The following is a 24,350-nucleotide window of genomic DNA, read 5'->3' on the forward strand; positions in this document are numbered from 1 at the left end:
CCTCTACAATATAATCTGTAACAAACAAAACGGTCAAATCATTTCAGAAACTAAGTGGTTCAACAGAAAAGAAAAGTGCAAGAAAACAAGGTAAAATGGGAAAGTAATCTCCACAATATGATCTGTGATAAAATAAAAAAATCAGATCAGAAACCAGCTGATCTTTGACCTCACAGCAACTGCAGAGATCAGTCGGCCACTTCAGCGCCACACTGCAGAGTAATTTAACATAAACATCACGGAAACCAGTTGAACCAGTGCAGCAACAACTTTTTTTTGTAAAACATTAGACAGACACTGACCAAACAAAGCTCACCAAGAAACAGCTGACAGTCCAATTTAACCACGTCACACACCAAAACCGAGGGTTATATTAACAAATCGCACAGGTTGCATTAGATCATAACTGGTCAGCTTCTTCAGTCTGATCTCAGTGACTTCCAGGTTCTAGTAGTTTGCTTGGTGAAGACTTAAATTATCCTAGTGTGCAATCAGAAAGCATCAGCACAGTCCTGTGTATTCCATTGTATGTAGTGCAGGAATGATTTTTGTAGGCCATCCTGGAAGTTAGCATCACCCTCAACAAAAAGCCAAGAGGAGTTTTGCACCGGATTTTGAATTCTTGCAGAAGATCAGCTCTGCATGGGAATTAACAGTTATATTTAAACTTTTGTTCAGCAAGAATTTTTGTAAATGCACACACCAAAAGTAAAACATTACCAACACCTTGGTCACATGACCTCACTGTCGCCACCACTGAGTGACCAGCGACGACGTTTAATGTCCCCGGCAACTTCTGTAGTCTCATTTAGCTGCTTGTTAGCGAGCGCCTTTTTAAAGCTTCAAAATTCACCAGTGGGGTGTTTACTGACGTATCTATCATAGAACAAAATGTGTCTTAAGCTTGTGTTAAACACAGACCTCATTCAGGCATCTCACCAAAAACCCTTTTAAAAACCCACTGACTCAGTAACAAGGGAACAGGACATGCACATATGCTAACTTATTTCTGGGTTTTAAGACTCCTAAAACTCCTCCTGCAGCGCTCTGTTGGCTTTGTACAGTGACTATAAGCTCAAGTGCTGCATCTCAGCTTTAATTTTATAAAGATGTCATAGATCTTTTTTCACACAGTCCCCTGATTTTAGGACAAAGTGATAGAACAAGTATCCTGAACACAGACACAACTCACCCGAGGAGTTTCTATGTTCTTGACAGGCCAAGATAATCAGACTGCAACCCAACTAACTTTTCCCACAACAATCTCATGGTCTCGTGGATAGAGTTCAAAACTCCACCTGGGATGAGATTTACACGTTTTAAAACTCCAAACGAGTGCACCTGTTAGCTTTTTCCTGAGCTTTCAACTCAGAGAGAACTGAAGAAGACCATGATGTGGATGCAAACTCTGTAAAAAGGTAACAAGTGGGAGTTAGTGAGTGAAACTTTCACCCTCAAATGATGACTTTAAGTTTCTCTCAACTTTACCATTTAGTTTCTGAATATGTATGAAAAGGATCATAGTTTCTACACTGTTCTTCTGATGTAAACACCCTCAAATTAAAGCTGGAAATCAGCACTTTGGGGTCGTACTTGTTTAATTTCAAAACCAGTGTACGAAAACAACAAAATTTGCAGTGTAACTCTGTATACAGGTGATTATAGTTAAATTGTTTTGTTTTTCACTCTAAAATCATCTCTGTTGTTTAAATACCTATAATTTCTTCATCAAGGAACATTTCTCTAAAGTGGATTTATGTTGTTTTTATGAACATTCTTGGCCCAAAAACACCACTTTGTTTTTTTCTTGTGTTTATGAACCTCACACACTCCATCACACACACGAAATCCATGTTGCACAAACCATTGCTGCTCTGTCAGCTGTCCTGTAAAAATCTCTGAGGACTAATTTAAGCTCTTGAATCTGGTGAGTGTAGCGTCAGGTGAGGATACTGGGCTTACCTGTCGGTCTGCACATGCTCAGTTTGGTTTCAGCGGGAGTCCCGACAGAAAGTGTCCTCATAGGGCCATCCTGTAAAAAAAAAAAACACAAGAGCAAGATCATGAGTGTGTGTTCATGAAGTTAACTACTTAAAGCTGAAGTAAGCAACAATTGAACAGAGGATTTTCTGCAGGATTCTCCTCCTTAGGATAGACTTGGCTGGGCTAGGCTAGGGAAAGGTTGGCTAGGCTAGGTGAAGCTACGGTAGGGTAGGGTAGGCTGGGCTAGGGTAGAATAGAGTAGGGTAGGCTAGGCTAGGCTAGGGTAGGGAGGGGAAAGCTAGGCTAGGCTAGGCTAGGCTAGAGTTGAGTTGGCTAGACTAGGCTATGGTACGTTGGGGAAGGGTAGGGTATGCTACGCTAGGGTAGAGTAGTGCCAGGCTAGGCTGGGATAGGGAAGGGTAGACTAGGCTAGGCAAGCTAGGGTAGAACAGGGTAGGCTAGGCAATTTTGGGCTATGGTAGAGTAGGGTAGACTAGGCTAGACTGGGCTAGGCTAGTCTAGTATAGGGCAGGCTATGGCGGGTTAGGCTACAGTAGGATAGGGTAGGCTAGGCTAGGCTAAGCTACGGTAGGCTGAGCTAGGTAGGGCATGGAAGGGTAGGGTAGGTAAGGTTGTGTAGTATAATACAAACATTAGTGCAGATTATGTTACAGTACAAAGTATAGTAATAAAGATATGTAAAATATTGCACATTCCCTGCAAGATAAATATATAAATACACAGACATTTAAAATGAGGAATGGAACCATAAAAAACATGAAATCATAATTTACACTTCAACACCACCTATGTGAACATTTGGAGGGAAAGAAAACTTGAAGCAGTTGCTTTTACATTTGCTGGCTCTGTATCTTCAGCCTGAAGGTAATATTTCATATTCAAAGTGAGGAATGTGTGACAGGACCTTCAGATTTCTGTTTGCATGACTGACAACAGTTTTCTCATCTGTGGTGTGGAGGGACGAGCGTTCCCTCCTCCCCGACATCAGAAAAACAGAGCCAAGAGGAGGTGCAGAAATCTGGATTTCTCTCAGACCACTTAAATTACATTTTGCTGAAAGGTTATTATGGAATTTTTTTCCCAGTGATGCCAAAAATAAACCACAGCTTTAACCCTGCCTGTCAATACAAACATATACTGTGCAGCCAACTGTCATTTTAACTCAATTCAAGCTGGAGGATATTCAAAAGTTCCAAAAATAACAGATATATCAGGCTGAGTTTGGGGTAAATGGGAATAAAATTGTGCACGAGAACAATGCAGGCAAAAAAATGTGTGTTTAAATATTTTATAATATATAATAGACGCTCTCAGATACTTCGACAGTCTCAAAACTGAAAGTGGAAACTGTTACGTAAGAGGTTAAATATGTGCTTGAGTGCTTATTGTTGTGTTTGTGAGTCTTGAATGCTGTTTGTGTTGGGGTTGTGTATGCATGTTTGTGGATTTAATCAGGGTTTTCTCCCTGTGCTTGCGTGTGTGTATGTGTGTGTGTGTGTGCATTTCTGAGGGAGTCCGGTCACTATCGCAACAGGATATAAACAGGATGTGGTGGAGGAAGTGGTCACCGGAGGTGTGAGGCAGAAAACCCCCCCGCCCTCCCTTTTTACTCTCAGACACACACACACACACACATTGAGACACACACATTAATTAATTCTTCAACAGGAAGAAGCAAATGAGAGCGAGAGAGAGAGAGAGAGAGAGAGAGAGAGAGAGAGAAAAGGGGAGGTATATAGTGAAAGAGAGAGATGGGAGAGTGAGGGTGGAGGTGAAGGAGGAGAACCAGAGAGAGGAAGACAGGGGTGAGACAAACAGCGTGAGAGAGGAAAAGAAAGATGAGGCAGAGGGAGAGAAACAAGGAGACAGAGAAGGAGAGAGTGAGAAAGAGAGACAGGAAAGGAAGAAAAAGAGAGGATAACATTTAATAATAAACATCATTAAAAAAGAAAGATAAATTGATTGTTAATTCAACTTTCTTAATAGACTTTTAGAATTTTACAATGAAACTATAATAAATATTGTTTATCAAGTATTAGTAATGCTATAATTTCTAATTTTATCATTAGTTTGGTAAATATAAAATAAAAATTAGGCTTCTGGTAGAACCTTTTACAGAGGTTTTACTTGGGACCATTTCAGACAGGTCGACCTAGAACCAAATGTAAAGAGTTAAAGCTGGAACCATCTGTGAAAGGTAACATGCATAACTCCGTATGGGAGGTTCTACAGAGAGAGATCCTTCTATGGTGTAATGGTTCCACACAGAGCCCACTCTGGGGGTTCTATCCACCTTCGAAGGGTGTTAACAGGAACCAGAACCCTTTGAGAATCTAAGGGTTTAATCTAGAACCCTTTTATATCATGGTATAAAGTACCCTTGAGAAACCCTTGATTTTGGGTGAAAACAGTTCTTAACAGAACCCTTAGTCTTACAAAGAATGCTGGACGAAAACTTTCTACACAAAAGGGTTCTTTCGAAGCAATTAATATTTAGGGCTTCATATTGATTCAGATTTCCAAATATTGATTTGATTTGATTCACAAGGTGCCGATTCGATGTGATGCGATTTGCTATCAATCCTGTTAAGGATTTTTCAGTTAAAGATCCAGTTTTGCTTGTATATGACAGAGATTCTCAGAGAACCGATGCTGTAAATTGTACAAGGAACCATCCAACTTGGTGCTTTTTTCAAAGTATTAATGTTTACATTAAGAACTGACCCCAAAGCAGTTATATTAACAGTGTTTCCTCCATAATTCACACCTGCATTTTGCACAAAATCCTGGTCACGCCAGAATAATTAACTAACTAGCTGCTTTATAATAAAAGCTTTTAAATAACAAAATAACTGTGGGACTGGGATGAAAGTAAGTGTTTATCCACTGTTTCATAGCAGCTCGACTTAAGCTAAGCTCATCTTCAGTTAGAGGACTCAGTTTGAGTCAAACCGAGCCGAGCCGTCATGTGTAGGTAAAAGGGGAGTAAATCAGCCACAGTGCACTGCCTCTACATGGTCATCTGAATGGACGCTAATCAAAGTTAGACAGTTGCCAAACAAATGACCATTTCTTTTGCACACATAGCTTTATCGTTACCTTCAGGGCACATATATCAAGTCCATTTACATACAGCAGCAACACATGCACACCGGTGAAGATCTGACTGAGCGAGACGGGACAGACAGGAAGGAGGAAAGACAGAAAGAGAGGTGGAGAGAACAAGAGAGAGAGCTGAAGGGAGGAAGAGAGGAGGAGAAGAGAGGGAGAAATCTCACAGGCAGGAAAGTTCCTTCAATTCATCTGATTTGTCGTCTCTCAGCCGCATGGTTTAAAATGTGGCAGAGAACGGAAACGCACACACAAACATGCACACACACACACACACACACACACAAAGTGACAGAAAAGGCCAAAAACACACACACACACACACACACACAAACATTCACACACATACCAACAATGTAATGGATGGAAAACATCAAAAACACACAGTGACAGAGAAGTGGACAGTCACATGTGCCACACACACACACACACACACACACACACACACACACACACACACACAGTGGGACGGCTGTTTTGAGATCACATTTTTCCGAGTCGTCCTCTTGCTCTGGTCTGCCAGGACTAAGGCAGGGAAAAACTATGACACTGTTTTTCTGTTTCATGTCTGTCAAAACACACACACACACACACACACACACACACACAGATGGTAGTGAGGCTGACTTGTGTGTGTTTCCATCTGTCTGAACTGAGCTTTTCCAAAGAGGAAAATGAAGCTGCTGCACTGGATCTTTCTTTCTTTCTTTTTTTTTTTTTTTAATTTTATTGGACTTCTTTTTCTAACAACATGATCACACTTAATCTGCAACGCAGCTCCTCTGCATGTTTTACCCATAATCCTGTTAGAATGAGTCCAATGAATGATTCCATGACTCAGAGGACCTGACATGAAACTGATCAGGTCTGGTTATTGATTATAAAACCACAGCTCCTGCTGCAGCGGGGGGGTGGAATTCTATTCTTTTTCCAGGCTGATGTTAAAATGAGTCATCATCTTTTCTTCTCCTCTCTGTCAGTTCACCTTTGACACACAAGATATGGAAAAGACAATATCACAAATTTAAGCAGAAAGTTAAGCGTCTTATCTTGGTTCCATTTACAATTATTATCACATATCCTCTAATATGATAATTAGATGACAGCAACCGCAGAGAGGATGGTTTAATTTGAGTAGTCGGCACTATACAGTAGGCTTAATCAGGTTAAGATCATTAGTGTGAATGTAAACACACTTATGGAAGTCTAATGAAGCTGATGTAAGATATGTGACACCACAGGCTTTAAAGGGAAAGCCCATGAATTATTACAATTGTGTAAACTTTGTGTGTAATCGTGGGTGTTTTTCTCAGGATGAAGAAATCTCCATGTTTACTTGCAATTATTACTGCAACTTTCATGCAGAGTCAGCATGAAAATCTGGTTCAAACATTAAAAAAAAGGGTTGTTTAGGTGATGCAAAGACACAGTGAAGCAAGCATGGGCACGCCAGCTGTTGTGTTGTCTCATTTCTCTTATCACTACACCACATCCATGTTGGCAGAATATCACAAAAAAGTTTTTTTCAACGATAAATATGTTGAATTTCATCAACCAAGGGAGGAGCGTAAAATCCCTCAATTTTAAGAATGATGAGGAGTTTTATTTGTGCCAAGGAATCAGATGAAAAGACTAAAACCAGCGACGCATTAGTCCTTCAGGTCCTTCTCAGTCCCAGGCCAACTGGCTCCAAATGAAGTTGCTCATTTTTAAATATTGGTTAGAAATATAGTTTTATTTTCAAAAAAAAAAATCTTCTAAAGTAGCTATTTTTTTATGCAAATGTTGCAAACGCCAACAGGATTAATCAATGGATTTGTTCTGGACTGTTTTCACCAGCAGATTAATCCATATATGGTGCTCTAGTGCAGTGTTTCTCAACCTGGAGGCCCCCCAAGGGAGTCGTGAGATCATTTTTGGTGGTCGCCAAGTGGTTCCAGAGAATAAAATAAGAGTTCTCAGTGGCGTCACCCCTTAAAAACATCATGAATAAGCACTGAAAATGCAGAATACAGCTGGCCTCAAGAAAAAAAAACTCTTTGTGGTGCTTTTGTGCCACAGTATTGTGCGTAATCACAGTTTTCACAGCAGTTTTGCTAGCTATTGCATGGAATGACTACTATGGAGTGATGGCTTCTCAAAAAAATTCCAGTTCAAGACTCGGGCCAACAGGAGACTGTACAGGAAATGGTGGGTCTGAGAGTCCAACAGCAGCAGCATCAACAACACAAAGAGCCGAGCTCTCACAAAGCCTGCAATATTTGCAAATTTTTTGTGGGTGTCACAAACACCAATCTCATTATTCTGGGGGGTTTTGACTTGTAATGGTTGAGAACCACTACTCTACAGCGTATTTAGGGCAGAGGGATGGTGTATGTGGGATTGTGAGTTGTGTGTGTTCATGGTAATGACAGAACACATCGCCCAGAGCAACAGTGTGGCTCACTGATAGTTTTTAGACAACAGTTGAGCTCCATGGCACAGAGAAATAAGACATAAACACAGATAATACTTGTTGGTGAGATCAACACATTTAAAATATGTAGGAATTAACCTTTATCTTACAATAAGAAACTCAAAACTTGGGCCTCAAACATTTTCAGGACAACTCATGACATCTAATTCTAATTTAACCTTTAGTGTTCCAGGCAAAGTTCACAAAATATGCTTCTTTAACAGTAACATCTTGTTACTCATAGTCACCACCAGTAAAAAGACTTAATCAGCTTCCTGTCTGATATTAGGAGTTACGAAACAAGTGGAAACTTATCGCTCGCAAAAAGTAAAAATAACTTTCTAATAAATGACCGAAAGCTCACACAAAGCAACAGACACATTTCTGAATGGTCGTAACAGGAGCATATAGGGTCATGCATTCCCAGCGTCCAAAGTTCCCAAGGTCCTATGTCCTATGCTAACTCCTAACCCTGACCTATCATGTGCTATATAGAGTTTGGGAACATAGGAATCGCAGAACATAGGACCCCAAAAAACTCACGCAAGGCAACAGACGAACTTCATAGTGGTTGATACAGGAATGTATAAGGTCCTGTGTTTCCAGGGCCCTATGTTCCCAAGGTCATATATTCCCAAGGTTCATTCCTAGGCTCCTATTTTCCCCAGGTCCTATGTTCTTTGGCTACTATTTCCCCAGGGTTGTTCCAGGATTATATGTTCTTAGGGTCCTATGTTCCCAGGGTCTAGTTTCCAGGATCCTAGATTCTCAGGTTCCTAAATTCTGTGTTAACCCCTAACCCTGACAGATTAAGTGCTATATAACCTTGGGAGTTAGTAGAGGGCTCAGAGGTCTATGATTGTCAGCCATCAGTGATGGACGATGGCACCATCCATCGGCCCAACCCTAGCACATGGGACCCAGTGTCATGTTCCTATTATCTGCCATATAAATCTGGGGAACATAGAGAACTTGAAAAAGCAGTTGTAACAGCAGTGCTGTTGGCCACTAAACTATTGACCCAAGGCTGTTTCAGGAGTGCTGCCTTGCTCAATGACATCCCGAAAGCAGTTTCCTTGAAAGGCTTTTTCATATTACTCTCCTTATACATAGTCAATGCAGCCAGATTGGAAGTTTCAACCAATAACCCTCCATTATTTCGTCCACTGTCGAGGCCATGCATTCATCTCATTCAAATAGTTTTCAATACAGTACTTCTGTTTGTTGAGTGGTGCAGTGAGTGTGGAAAGAATGAGGAAAAACCGATGAAAGAAAAAACTCCGCAGAGAGAGAGGGGATGACATGCAACAAGGTCACAAGTTGGATTCAAATCCACAACATCTGGAATACATGGCTGCAGGGTGGGAAATTACCACCAGCCACCAGCCAAACTCTGGCAACTTGTGGCTGCGACTGGTACGCTTGTCTTCTGGACCCGGGTTTGGCAGGTAACCAGCCGTCATTTGGAGTTTGATTCTGTTCTAAGTAGAATATTCAGATGCCAAAATGAGGAAGGAAGCAAGTGAAAGGCTGGCAGATAAAGAGCATCAGTCTCATTCCCATCTTTCCTGATAGTCTGCAGTGTGCTAGCCAACAAAAAGAAAGTCAAAAACAACATTTAAAGCCACGTGACATTGTGAAAGCACGGGATTAAATCCGACTAATCACATCCCTCCGTTTTAACTTCTTTTCCTACCTTCTCTCCAAACTGGAAGATGGAAAGATCAAGGTAGAGATGAGACACAAAGGAGGGCAAAGGGGAAACAAAGAGGTGTGGAATATTCCTCTGTTGATTTTCCATTCAGTGCAGACTGGGAAGTAAAAAGGCCTCCGGGTGAGGAAAACTTTGGATTCTATTCTCATCTCTTCCCTATTCTCTTTTTTCCTCTTCTCAACTATTTGTATTCTTCTGTATGCTTCTCATCACCCTATTCTTTCCAGCTGTGTCCCAGTTTTATAATATTAAAACAATCAACCAACCAGGCAACCGTGCAAACAACCACCAAGCAAACATCTAACAAGCAATCCAGAGCAGCTACTGCAATGTTTGACTAACTTTTTGGGGCACTTTTAAAAACAACTGCCCTAACAACTAGCTAAACAACTCATATCATGCAAATATGACAGCTGTGACCATCCACTGAGACGATTATTCCCCAGTTCAACCATTCAAATTATGGCATAAGGTCTAAAATACAACAGGTTTACAGGCAACAAACTCACTTTGGATTGGGCTGGAGATCTTAGGTGCAAGTCCATACCCTTCCTGTCCATACCCTTATGAATACCAATATTTTTTAAAACTATATTTAATCGATCACTTGATTCAATCCTTAAAACAGAAGAATTAACATTCAGAGTAACCTCTTTACCTTTGACCGTCCAAATCATTGAACAAACCAGCCAACCAATCCAACACCTGTTAATGCAATCAACTAACAACCCACCATAATTGCAAACATCTGTTCATCAAACCGAGTTTCAGAACACTGAAAGGTTGAGTCAGCGAACAAATGAAATCATTAAACAAACAGCCATCCATCAAGAAATTCATACAACTAAAATTCACAGGGGCTGCAAATCATGCATTCATTTAATCACCTAATTGGTGCAATCAACCAATAAACTCATTCAGTTTTACTATCGATCAATAGACCTTTTTCACAGCAGCCATTTTGACATGAAATAGTAGTGTAAACACAGGTGTTACCACTGATGCTAATTACGGTTCCATTCCATTCAGATCAAACAGTCAGGGTGCCGCTATTCTGCATGTCGGCTCACTGGAAAGGCTCTGCAACACTAAATGGAACTTGACCTTAATTAGTGTCATTGGTAACACTACTTCCTGTCAATATGGCTGCTGTGGAAAGGGTCGATCAAAGTTTAGTTTTGTAACATCTGTCTCCATGTCTTTGACCATCCAACCGAACAATCAGTAAACTAACTGACATCAACCAACCATCAAATGTCAAAACGTGTCACCATTCAGCCGTCCAACCATCAAAATTACCAAGCAAGCATCCAGTTTGCCTGTATGTTACAACCAAAATGAAACTATTCAACCATCCTGGCAATAATTTATCAGCCAACAGACCATCAATACTGGGAAGAACCAACTGACCACCGACAACATTTAACCAAACGACAGCTATCCACCAAAACAAACCACCTATTTAGACTACAAAAAAATAAATAACAAGACAACAACAAACCATTTTTTTTATATATATTTTACAATTCAGAATCCAAAGACAAACCAAACATTCAACCAACAGTCGTGTATCTAAATCAACTCCACTGATCACCATCTCAATCAACCAGTCACTCAAGTTGAAGCTCAAGTTGCTTATTTGTCAACCATGTAGAAGTATAGAATACAGAAATGTAAAAAAGCAAACATAACGAAGCAAAGATATCTTGCACACAGGAAAAAGCACAATTACAAACAGAGACAGAACTCTGAACTTCGAAGTCTGTCGGAGGCTTTAGGTACTTGACGCTTCAATTTCAGCAATTTTATATGTTTACTGCAGCCACATTGTGCAATGTGGATCTAATAAACTTGGGTACAACATCAAGTGTGATGAATGTAGACTGTATGTAGACCAAATATAGACCAGTCCGTATACAAGAAAACAGCATGCATCATCCATCTGTGCCGCTATAGTGGTAAAAAATGAAGCTAACCAAATGCAATTGTGGTATTAATGTGTATTGAAGAAAATCTGAAGAAGAGGAGGGAAAAGAGGCCAACCTGGGATGCCAGTTCTGCAAAGACAGCTGGAGGTAACTAAGTATTTTTGTAGTATGCTAGAATAGCATGTACGCTTATGCCTAGTAGCATCTACCAATAGGATCTGTCTTACCACACAAAACACTTCATTCCTTTATCCTACGTTTTGGACAGCCTCAGAAGTTTGTCCCGGGGTGTCTTTGGTTGCAAAACTGTGACAACTGCTGCCTTTGTACGTTCCTAACACTGCGATGTAGGACCACTGTTTTGGAGCCAAACCAAAGATATCACCACATTCTTCTTTCAAATTCTGGTTGATTAAAAACAACAAGCAACTTTTAACTTAAATATTCGCATTTTTCGGTCCTGTGTGAGATTGATTTTTGGGGTTTTTATGGTAATACTGAACTACAGAGGGAAGGAAAGGGGAAGGAAAATGCCCAGTTTTTATTCCACTGTTAAGCTGCTCATTATGGAGCCAGACACCACACACACACATGCACACACACATACACAGAAACACACACACACAGACCACAGAGGAATTTCCTAGTTTCATATAAAACTGATAATGGGATGTGTCCCAGCGGGAGTGGAAAATCAGAGGTGACTTACGAGCCTCCACATTCCAACCTCACACACACACACACACACACACACACACACACACACACACACACACACACACACACACACACACACACACACACACTCGCCTCTTTCCTCGATCACACACACTTACTTTTACACCTCTGGGAAAAGAAGGAGAAAGATGGAGAGACAGGGAGAGTTTGGCCGGGAGAAAACAGTTAACTCTCTCTAAGTTTCCATGTCTTCTCAGCGTCGGGCCTCTTTATCGTTTTTCTTTCGCTTTGACGGAGTGAGGGAAGGAGAGGCATCTGAGTCTTTCCTGAGAAGTCAGGAGAGCGTTTCTGAACATGCTGCTGCAATAAGTAACTGAAGAGTGAGTTGAACTTTTGATTATTGTGAAAACAGAAGAGAGGATGATCATGGGAAGAGGAGAAAGGACAGATTATTAGGGAGGAGAAGACAGTATAGAATAGATACAAAACAAGAAAAGCAGCACAGGAGAAAAGTAAAAAATGAGAAGAGAGAGGAGGGGTGAAGGGAGGACACTAGATTAGGTGAAAACATGAATGAATGAAAGAAGAGAGAACAAAGAGGAGAAATTAAATGACAAGAGGAAAATAAGAGGAAGAGAAAGGTCTGAAAACAAGAGAGTCAGAGGAGAGGAAGGCACAAAGATGAATGGAAAGGCAAGGTGAAGGCACGAGAGGAGGCAGAAGGGATGACGACAAGTGAAAGATAAAAGCAGAAGAAAGAGAAGAGGAGCAAATGACTCAAAATGAAAGAGATGAAAAGAAACCAAAAGAGGAAATTATTTTACGGCAATAAGCAACAGTTCTCACTCCATCATTCGTCATTCTTCCTTTTAAAAACCTTGTTGTTCCGTAGTTCAACTCTCATCTTTACCTCCAAGTCAGTCCTGCCATCGTCTTTCCGTCTCTCCTTTTTCCCCTTTAAATGACTCTTTTCATCACTCCTACTGCACACTGCAGACGAGGTACATTCAAATAATACAATACAGCAATTATTGGTCTCGTCAAAGAACTTAAGTTGCACAGATAACAGCTTCAGTACATTCAGTCTGTATTTTCTTTCATTTAATTTTACATTACATTGTTATAAAATATATTTTTAGAGCTGCAACAATTAATCAATTAGTTGTAAATTAATCAGCAACTATTTTGATACTTGCTTAATTGGTTTCAGTAGTTTTTTTTAAGAAAAAAGTTAAAATGCTCTCATTTCAGCATCTTAAAGGTGAATATTTTCTGGTTTCTTTACTCCTTTATGACGATAAACTGAATATCTTTGGGTTGTGGACAAAACAAGACATTTGAGGACGTCGTCTTGATTTTATAGACTAAACAACTGATCAATTAATCGATAAAATAACTGACAGATTAATGTAGACCTGCAACTAATGATTATTTTCAGAATCAATTTATCTGTCGACTGTTTTCTCGATTAATCGATAATTTGTTTGGTCTGTAAAATTCTACCAACACTGTGAGTATTTTGTTACTAGGTTTTACATCATGTCCAATGGAAAAGGAAAATGCCCATTTTGAAAAATGACTGCCACGGCCACAAGGGTGCAAGTTTGTGATGGATCAATATCGACTTTTGTTCCTAATATCTCTATCAACACGCCTGCCCAGTTTGGTGCTTTTGTCACAAAATGAACAGCTGTTATGATAAAGTTGAGCAATTCTCACTTCCTCACTCTTCTTCTCTCATCTATTCATCTTTCTGTAGTTCCATCATCCCTTTAACACCTACATCTCCCTGTGTCTGTCCTTCATCCTTCAATCATTCCATCAACATCCGTCCATTCCTGCGTCCATCTGTATCCCCCCTCACTTCCATCCCATCTCTTTTCCTCCATCTGTCCATCCCTCTCTCCTATCATCCCTCCATCATGGAGCTCTGTTTGCCAGGCGACCAGAGGCTATGATATGCTGCCACTACCTGCTGGGTATCTGTGTGTGTGTGTGTGTGTGTGTGTGTGTGTGTGTGTGTGTGTGTGTGTGTGGTCCTGGCAGCGTTTGCAGCACAGAAGGTATAAGGGGCTTATACCTGCAGAGAGAGAGAAAGTGTGTGTGTGTGTGTGTGTGTGTGTGTGTGTGTGTGTGTGTGTGTGTGTGTGTGTGTGTGTGTGTGTGTGTGAGAGAGAGAGAGAGAGAGAGAGAGAGAGAGAGAGAGAGAGAGAGAGAGAGAGCGCGAGAGAGAAGGAGATGAATGTGGAGTGTGTCGTAAAACTGGACGTCAAGGTGATGCAGCCACCTGTCCTGCTTCAGCATGTGTGTTTCTGTGAGTGTGTGTGTGTGTGTGTGTTAAGGACACCGAGAGGAAGCTGGGTTGTGTTTGGTAACATGAGTTTTGTGGTAGAGTTACTAGGCACACACACACACACACACACACACACACACACACACACACACACACAGAAGAAGCACAAATATAGGTCAGACGGTAGTTGGACAGACAGATGGGTGTCAGAGAGAAGGAATTAACAAAAATAAAGTTTATGAGTAACTTGTACTGTTGCTTTATAATACTTGCAGTTGATTCTACCTCTTAATCCTTCATTACAACTTCAGTCTCCCTTTTCCTGAAGGAAATCGAGTAACTCTGTTTTCCAGAGGACACTCTATTAGGAGACATCATGGAGTCACGTTCCTTTCAGTCTGGATTTGAATGTATTTTATATGAATTGGGGTGTTGGTCCTGTGTGTTTTTCTGGCCAAAAAAAAGTATAATTTCCACATTGAAATTCATTTATTCATTTCAGTATTTTAGTGTATAAGGCCTACAGTCAAGGTGGGTCAAACTAATTAGCGAGCTGGCTAACTGAGCTAGATGCCTCACCAAAAATCAGGGGCTAGAACGTAGAAGACGGCCTACAGAGAGGACAGGAAAAAGACGGAGCAGAGGGGCAACAGGTGTCTTTCTAACCAAAGAAAAGTGTGAAGAAGCGAGTGAAGCTGCTGCACTGCCCTTAAAAGGCTGTTATATTGCAACCTACTCATGCTGGAGTGGTTGTGGATGAGGGGCCCAATTTGGACAATTTTGTCCCACTGTCCATAATTGACCCTTCCGTAGTCCCACCACCCTTTGCTCTGTACTTGGTGGCTGACTGTCTCCTCTACTGTTTTTTGTATTTAGATATGCTATGTGCTAGCCTCATCTATGTTAAAAAGAAAAACAAAATTTGAAGATGGTTAAAAGACACTGATGGAGGAGCTAATCTACATTAGTCATTAGGTAGCCAGTTAGCAAGCGTTTTTCCTTAAGATGTGACTCTTTATGTCGCTTTTGCAGGAAAAGGAGAAAACAGGCAGAGGAACCAACTTTGCTCAACTGTTACTGGAGCATTTTTATCAAAAAAGGGCAGGACTTAGGAAGGGTCAGTTCCTTATGGCTGGTCTGTCTATTGCACTTGTAGTTAGCTGTGAACACAATTTAGCTGTGCAACATGGGATTCAGATGAAGTGGTGTAAATAATTTGGATAAACCGCTGGCTTGTTTACAGACTGCTAATGTAAAACCTTTACTGTAGCATTGTCGCTATGTGAGTGTGAGTGCAATGTTATTATAACTGACAGAAAACAAAGACAAAATTATATTTATAAAAAAATTCTGGACTTTGGAAAAAGTAATCTGACCCCCCAAAAAAAGCCAGACCATGAGTCACAACTCTTTTGTTGCAAACTATCCTTCCATCCTTCACTAAGGGCATCTGTTTTGCTAACAGCTGTCAGCTAAGCTGCATGCTAACCAGCCTTTCTCCAGTGTTTTGTGTTTACCCAAAACAATCAACATGCCACTTCCTGTGTGTGCAGCAGAGGATTTTTCCTGAGAAGCAGCTGCCAGACAGACTTCACCAAGCAACAGCAACACAACACGCACCAAAATAAAAGCAGATAGTGTGTGATCTGATGTCCACTGTGATGGATTAGCTGCCTCTGAAGGATGATTTTCATACTGTACGCAAATGAACAGGAACCTGTCTGGAAGCAGGGCAAAACTCCACAGAATACAGGGCTTTATGCAGTTCGTTGTTAACAGCAGAGTAAAGTCGGAGAAGTACATGAGCTGAAACATGAAACAAACATAGTTCTTTAGGTTAAAAGGAACAGTTCACCCCAAAATCCAAAAACAGTGCCATTTATCCATCTAGAGTGTTTTGGTGTGAGTGGCAGAGTTTTGGAGATATCAGCCGTAGAGGTGTCTGTCTTTTCTTGACTATAATGGAAGAAGATGGCAAAAGGCTACAGCTCAGCCGAGGAGGACGCCGTTAATGTTTACATCCTGTGCTGTCACAAGCACGGGCCTCTCGTCCGTTAGTAGATACACACTTCCTCCTGCGCGGTGATACGATCGTTAAATTGATGTAATCCATTATATTCGAGTAGGGGATCAGCAATATAGCTGCAAATTTTAACATGCTAAAATGTTTAATTCAGTTGATATTGATTATTGATGATTTTTAATAAAGGCCGGGAGAATAAGGGTTAAATTTACTCTCTTCATTTTGAATATAACCACCACTTTAATCACGTTATTTATCAGTTCACTTAATTAGAGGATGATTAGTCATAAGTTGTCAACTTTTAAATTAATTGTCACCATTATGAGAATCAATTCATCTTTTTGAGTCATTTTTTATGGAAAAAATTACCAAATTCTCTGATTTCAGCCTCTTAAAAGTGAATATTTTCTGGCTTCTTTAGTCCTGTATGGCAGTAAAGTATTTAATGACATTTAATGATCAATTAATCAAGAAAATAATCGACAGATCAGTCAATAATGAAAATAATTGTAAGTCGCAGCCCCGGTGTAGTTCAGCAGAAGGAAAATAGTTACTTACTGAAACTGGTCATAACAAAGTCTGTGGATTATCTTGAGTAACCGGGTTGTGAGAGGTTGTGAGGTTGTGTGAGAGAAGGCCGACACCTGCATACCTGGGCAACTCACACCAAAACAGACTACAGGTAAAAGGACAAATGTGTAATTTTGAACTGTCCCTTTAATGTAAGCCATAGCCGTTGTTGCTAATCGACTTTCCCTTCCTCCAGGAGACAGTTATTTGAATGCCTTGCAAGCTCCACATGATGCACAGCAGCATCTTTCTGGGAAGAAAGACCTCATCTTCAGAGTCGCATCTCCAAAAAACCCACAGATTCCATCTGAGCGAGCAGCAGTGATATCTCCGCTGAAGTACAGCGATCAACTGTGGCCTCAGACACACATCGCCTACTCACCCGACTCCAGAGCATGCACGCACACACACATACGCAGACGCACACGTGCACAGCGAACGCACACGTGCACATACCAGGGCAGAAGCAGCACACTTCACTGTCTGAGAATTTGTGAATGGAAAAATGGTTTAACACACTTGGCGGAGCAGCAGGACTTCCTACGCTTCTTTCTAAGAGGACTGGAGGAAGTGATTGTCTGTCTGTCTGTCTTTTGGTCTGTCCATCTGTCTGTCCTCTTGTCTATCAGAGATTTATTTGTATATCAGTCTGTCTCGATGTTCACCTGTCTCACTATTTGCCTACTTGTCTGTGTGTCAGGCTTTTTTTTCATATACAGCTGTCTGTCTTTTTCCATTTGTCTGCCTGTCTTCCTGTCTTGTTTTTTTTTTGTCCGTCTGTCTTTTTCTATTTGTTTACCTGTCCGTCTGACTGTCAACTTGTCTCCCTGCCTGCCTCGTTGTTTGTTTGACTCTCTATTTGCCCGCCTGTCTGTCTTCTTGCCTCCAAATCTTGTCTGTCTGCCTGACAGCCCACCTCATGTTTGTGTCTATCTGTCACTTTATCCGTCTCTCCATCTACAGTATTTACTGAACTGTCTGTCAGTCGTTCTGTGGAAAAACAGACAAACAGCTGCATCTTTTCCACTGTCTCTTTCTGTCTTTGTGTCACCAAATCCACCCTGACTCAAACTATGGTATGTATACAGTATTAAAGGGATAGTTTGGACTTTCTGAAGCGGGGATGTATGCAATACATATACATACTCAGTGTATTTAGATGGCAGTCAGCACGTCCTCAGTTTATAGCAGCAGGAGTACCAGTGTGGGAAGCTAAATACTGTACTGCTGCGGACAGAGTCAGCAGCAAAATGTATTTAGCCACCTTAAAAAATCATTATCAGTTTAAGTGTATGCTACAATATTTTCAGTGGCGACTGGAAAACCTCGTTATATAAACCAAATATTGCTCTGTGCATAGCAACCAGACTCCTTAGGCAAAAACATTAATTTTACCTCACAGCACACTGGAGTTGCTGGTCTACCGCTGCATCTATCGGTTAGTTTGCTTGTGTTATTGTGGGACTTCAGTGAATCTGAACTAACTGAATGAGCTAACTGAAGCCACACAACAGCACACATAAACTAATAGAGTAGACCAGCAACTCCAGCCTTCTTCAAAGTAAAATCACTGATTTCGCCAATGAAGTTTGGAGAGAGTGATATTTGCCTTATATAATAGTGGTTTCCTAACAGAAAAGGCTGTTTGACAGCAAGATAAAGTGGTTAAAATATGCTAAATATAGAAAATTAAGCTGATATTTATTTGTTTAGGTGGCTAAATTAAGTTTTGCTGCTGACGGTGTCCACAGCAGTACATTGCTCAGCTTCTTCAGGCTTTACACAGTGAAACTTTCACACAGCAGCAACAGTTGCAACTTTCTTCAACTCTCAACTTTGTGAAACTAGTTTTCACACCGGTGCTCCTCTCTGCTGATGTTCTGACCACCATCTACTGTAAAATCCTGTTTTGGTAAATAAACATAAATAAATAATCACATCCAACACTTAATAAGGCATATTTCAAAATAAAAGCAATTTCAAAGGTCAAAGGTTGTGCCACTTGCAGGAGTGACATGGAGAAACAAAAACAGAGAGAGGAGTAGAGAGAAACAGAAAGAAATCATATAAAGAAAGAAATTAGATGAGAGAGGAGGAAAGACGAGAGACTGATTAATGATGTGATGTGAGAGGAGGAAAGAAAGGAGGAGAAATGAGGCAAAGTGAAGAAGAAAAGGTAAAAAAAACAAAAAACTAATGAAATAACAGAGAAAAAATAGAGATGGAAAAGTACAACAAGAGAAAAAAGATGTAGATAAAAGTGTGGCAGGGTTCCTACTCCTTTTCCAAAGTCAAATTCAAGCATTTTCAAGGTGTATTTTCAAGTTTCTCTAGCACCTTAAAGTTGTGATAGAAACATATTTATAAAAATTAGTTTTTGTGAAATCATTCTACAGAAAGGTGACAAATTAAAGAAACACCACAAGGTTTCACCATCAGTTTCAGGCTCTTAGTCTAACATCCCAACACTTTTAAAACCTTGAAAACACTTCAAGTGTTTTTAAGGATTTCCAGCACGTGTACAAAACCTGGAGACGGAGAAAAAGACGACAAGGAACCGTTCTCAAAGTCAGTGTACAGTAATCGCACCTCTTTGCTCTGACAGACAAAACGGCTGTGTGTTTTGTGTGTATTTGTGTGTGTGTGTGTTGTTGTGTATACTCGAGTAACTTGTTATACAAGGGAGGTCCCAGCAGCGAGGTAGACATGCAACACAGACACACACACAGACACACACAACCTGTTTTCTTGTAAATCACTGTTCCCAAGGCTTGAGACTACCAAAACCCTGTGTGTGTGTGTGTGTGTTTGAAAGAGAGAGAGAGTGTGTGTGTGTGTGTGTTGCGGTGGCACCCCTCGGTTAATGGAGGGAACTGACACCACTGTGTGAGACAGTCAGCTGTCCAGAGCGTGTGTGTGAGAGTTGAGAGTGTGTGTCCATTAACAACTGCACCCTGGGAGAGAGTAGAGGGTGATGATAGATAAATCAATAGATAGATAGATAGATAGATAGATAGATAGATAGATAGATAGATAGATAGGATAGACACAAAAAACACAAGCGCACACACACACAGACATGATTATCACACGTTGTCTTTCACGGCTGCTGCATCGCCACGAAAACAGTGGACGAGGACATCCCCCCTGCTTGGTTGCAACACACACACACACACACACACACATACACACACACACACACACACACACACACACACACATACACATACATATAAATACACACAAACACACACACAGTAAAGAACCCTCTTAACGGACTTAGAAAAAGAAAACATGACAAAGAAGAAAGAAAAACTCAAAGACAGACAGACAGACAGACAGACAGACAGATAGACAGATAGATAGATAGATAGATAGATAGATAGATAGATAGACTGTAAACCAACCTGGCCGGCTCTCCCTCTCTATCACCGAAAGCATTCCTCTGTGTTCACACTCCCTCCTTCCATCGCCACGGTAACAGACACACCGACCGGCCGACCCTCTCTCACACACACTTTCTCTCTCTCTCACTCTCTCCGTGTGTCACACACACACACACACACACACACACACACACACGCAACCAAGTTTAAACTCCCATTATGTCCAGTTCAACCATCCATCCATCCATCCATCCGTTCCTCTGTCCGTCCGTCACTGTGTGTGTTTACATCTGAGTGTGCTCACTGAGCAGGCAGGCAGGCAGGCAGGCAGGCATGTGTGTGTGAGTGTGTCTGTCGGAAGGTGTATGTGTGTCTGTGTGTGTGTATGTGTGTGTGACTGTGTGAGAGTGTGTGTGTGTGTACAGCAGAGTGGGAGCCCTAGAGAAACACTCCTCTTGCCACAGGAGTAAAGCCCAGGCGTGACGCAGAGCCAGAAATAGATGGAGGGGCCGCGGCTGGGGGAGAGGCGCCGGGCCAACACATAAGGCACTTTTGCAAGGACACGCTCACACACACTACACTGTATACAAACACACTGTACCTGCACAACACATAGAAAAAGACACCTTTAATGCACATGTGCACTGAGGACTCAAATGATGTGTGCATGTGTGCATTTAACTTGTGTACAGTTAGTGTATATTTTTTTTGCAGAAGTCTGGGAAAACTATGCTCATGTTAACTAGATTTTAAAGGAGAAATCTGTTATATATTTACTGTAGTAAATCATAAAATGACCACGATATGTCATCAGAGATCAAGAAAGCGTGTCAAGCTGACAACAACGCTGCAGCTTGTGTATGTAGTCAATTTCTACATATTGTTCCTTTAATTGTTTGAATTGCTTTAAAAGTAGTTTTGCATTTAAGTTGAGTGAAATATGTTCATTTTATAACAGAAAAGTATGTCAGCACTTGGGTTGTCATGATAACAAGATTTTAAACTTTGATAAAGTATAATGAACAATACTCGATAGCTCTCTTGATACAATGGCAAAAAGAAACAAAAGTCATAGGCACACAAAGTTAAATATATTTTTTCTTTTTTACCAAGTAACAGCCTGCACACGGTGCAGGTACAGAAAAAGTCACTGAAGTGTAAATTTCCACTCTGAAAATGTGGCTAGAACGCCGCCTGTGTTTGGTATCATGTGCATTCTTGTGTGCATCCACCAGACAAACAGAATGGGGTGTTACTCAGGTATAATGTTGTCCTCAACAGCAGTAAGAAAGTAGTTTGATAAAATGTTTGACAGTGTCACTCAAATGCATTAAATGCCAATCGCCATGAAGATACATAACAAACACGTCCTGGTCCATAAACAGCAAATCATATCCCTAGTTGCTACAAGTGACGCACAAACAGCCAATCATTCAACAGGTGTGTGGTTCGGTTGCTCGATCAACACATGAGATCAACAGCGTTTTGGATTTTTGGATAACACGCTATCAGAAGATGAGGCGCTCGGACATGTGGAGGGAGGTCAGAGTAAAATGGTTCCTCTGTTGCCTCGAAGAGGAGCCAGCTGAGGCGACAGAGCCGGGAAACCTTGCTGGAGAGCGGATCGTCGTGGTAACAGCGGCCTGCCATCACCACGACCTGACCGCGGCAACCATCAGAGGAGCATTCTGTATAAACTGCAGGAATACTGACCCGAGTCAATGACCAGTATTACACCAAAGTTATTTCATCACCTTATCCGCTTCCACCCCTCGGAGAACACAGCATGTCATCAGTCACAACCTACATGATCAATAATCATCAATATCTGCCAGCATGAAACCTCACTGTTGTGATACCTTCCAGCTATACTGCCCAGACTTCAGTACGTCCTTCAACCACAAACATACGAAACCATTTTACATACATACATAATACATACACACACACACAAGTAGAAAACAAAGAATATACACACATGAAACACAATACACTCACTCATGTTTGCTGTCTCTATCATTCTGTGTGTGTGTGTGTGTGTGTGTGTGTGTGTGTGTCACTGACACTGGGGTGTGTCCTGTTGTGCACTGAGAATACTAAGCATCAATGCATTTTATATTCATTTCATATGAATCATATATTCATGCAGGCACAGCGGGCCAACCTCAGGTCAGTGTCAGTATGTATTTACTGTGTGTCTGTGTGTACTCCGTGTATGTGTGTGTGTGTGTGTGTGTGTGTGTGTGTGTGTTTGCGTGTGACACAATGCCGTATATTTGCAGACCTCAGCACTATGCAGCCGGCACCTGGTTTAACACTGATGTATACTATGTATTATGTATTACACACACACACACACACACACACACACACACAGATGTATGAATTATGTAGCTGTACGGCCTGTTTTCTATAAATAGTCATTCTTTTGTTTCTTTTCACCCGATATAATAAGTGTCCTTGCCTGACAATTGTTCAGATTATTACTCATAATTTAATTAATTGGCCTAAAATGAATGATTTTAAACTAAACGAGTCAACATATGGACATACATGTTCTAACTAGGCCAGATAAGATGTCTGTTCTCTCCTAAGCATTAACTGCACATGTATAATTAAGTACTTTATTGTTGACTATAAGCTATCACACACACTAAACGTCCACACAACACAACACACTGCTGGTTATGAAACAGCTGTTGAGTTGAGGGCTCTGTATGTATCCGAGCCGTGAGAGTGCGGCTTACATAAATACTTGATCATATCTGGATTGCTCTCAGTCTGAAAATATATAATCCTCCTTGTTTGGATCGCTCGCCACGAGGACGGAGCGAGAGAAAAGGAGAGGCGAAACAGAGAGGGCAGGACAGGAAGGACGGGAAACGAGGATCGAGGAAGAAAGAAACGTCAACTGCCAAGTGTTCGATGGAGACAAAACCTGCAGCGCATCACTTCACACATCAGAAAGTTAACAAGCTGATGTGATTAGTGTTAAGATTCAACAACTACAGCTCCCATGAGGCTCAGACACCCCTCTGGATCTAGTGTTGTGATGTCATGGTGTGTTTGAGATGCGTCGGGAAAATTGGAATAATGAAAAAAACCTCATTTTGATGCAACTCGGGAACATTCAAGCATTATTTCAACATGATCACCCCCGTCATGACATGCAGGGGGTGTCACATGACACACACTGGTCCAAAAGTATTTTTACTTTTCACAGTAATTGTAAACCGTCAATATATGATTTTGAACGTCATATAAAGTGGAACAGTCTTCATAGCTGGATGAGATTAACGACCTAAATAAATAAAGGTAAAATAAATAAAATAAAAACAGGACACCTTGACAGATAGATGTAAAGCTCGGCTTGTGTTGCTGACGTTAGCGGACTGCATTTGCAAGCTAACGTTAGCTAATGTTGCACATTCTTAGTGCTGTTGACGAGCTGAAGGGGGATGAGAACAAACTGTCCCAAGTCCTTTGCACAGAAATTAGTCCACAGGCTGTTCCAGAAAAACTTTATCAATTGAAAACTCTGTGTCTGTGATCTATTTCCTGCTCTACAGGAAGTGACAGGACTGTACTTTGTTTCCAGTTTGTTTTGAGTAAACAAAGGAAGAGAAACTGGTCAGCAAGACAGTTGACAACATTAACAACAAAACCAGAACAGCCTACAGAATTTAAATTTCATCCCTAGAAAACGTCAGGCTCATGAAACATCACTGCATGTAGTAGTTCCCAGCACAAGGTTAACAAAAAACGAGGAACGAACTGATAATGACTTTTAACAAAATAGTGTAGGGGGAAGATACGAGTGAGATCGATGGATGTATAGTGTTTACAGACAGACAAAGAGTTCAGGTAAAGATGGAGGATGTAGAGCGTGACGTGATTTGGATCCCGTAATCAAACCGCTGAATGGAGGCCGTTTGTCTTTTGTAGCCGTTACAAGCCCCTACTCGCTCTTCTTCTTTGTTAATGGGGAATATTAATTTCCTGTATTCCATCTTTACTGCATTAATATTTGATGATTAAATATGGCTAGAAGCGTCTCATCCTCGTCCCCAGCCGGGCTCTGTCTCGGTCTTTGTCTCTGTGCCGTTTTACTTTCCAAAAAGTGTTTTATTTCTGTCTCCCTTTCTTTGTCTCAGCTCTGTGTTTTTCCCTTCTTTGTGGATTTTTATT

At 41.0% G+C, this 24,350-nt stretch overlaps 1 protein-coding gene across 5 annotated transcripts in view; it reads right to left on the reverse strand.

The window, feature by feature from the left end:
* Nucleotides 1-24,350, reverse strand: part of hivep2a (HIVEP zinc finger 2a) — a 156,323-nt gene that overhangs the window by 81,431 nt on the left and 50,542 nt on the right. For 3 of the 5 annotated variants that reach the window (XM_084737191.1, XM_084737188.1, XM_084737189.1), the window contains exon 3: nt 1,963-2,032. The gene's annotated coding sequence lies outside the window, so the exon portion shown is untranslated. Of the gene's footprint in view, nt 1-1,962; nt 2,033-20,183; nt 20,559-24,350 lie in introns of those variants that run through there. The other 2 variants (XM_084737193.1, XM_084737192.1) reach the window with 1 other exon arrangement.

The sequence above is a fragment of the Lutjanus erythropterus genome, chromosome 15 (genome assembly GCF_056507025.1).
Source record: "Lutjanus erythropterus isolate fLutEry1 chromosome 15, fLutEry1.hap2, whole genome shotgun sequence".
NCBI lineage: Eukaryota > Metazoa > Chordata > Actinopteri > Lutjaniformes > Lutjanidae > Lutjanus > Lutjanus erythropterus.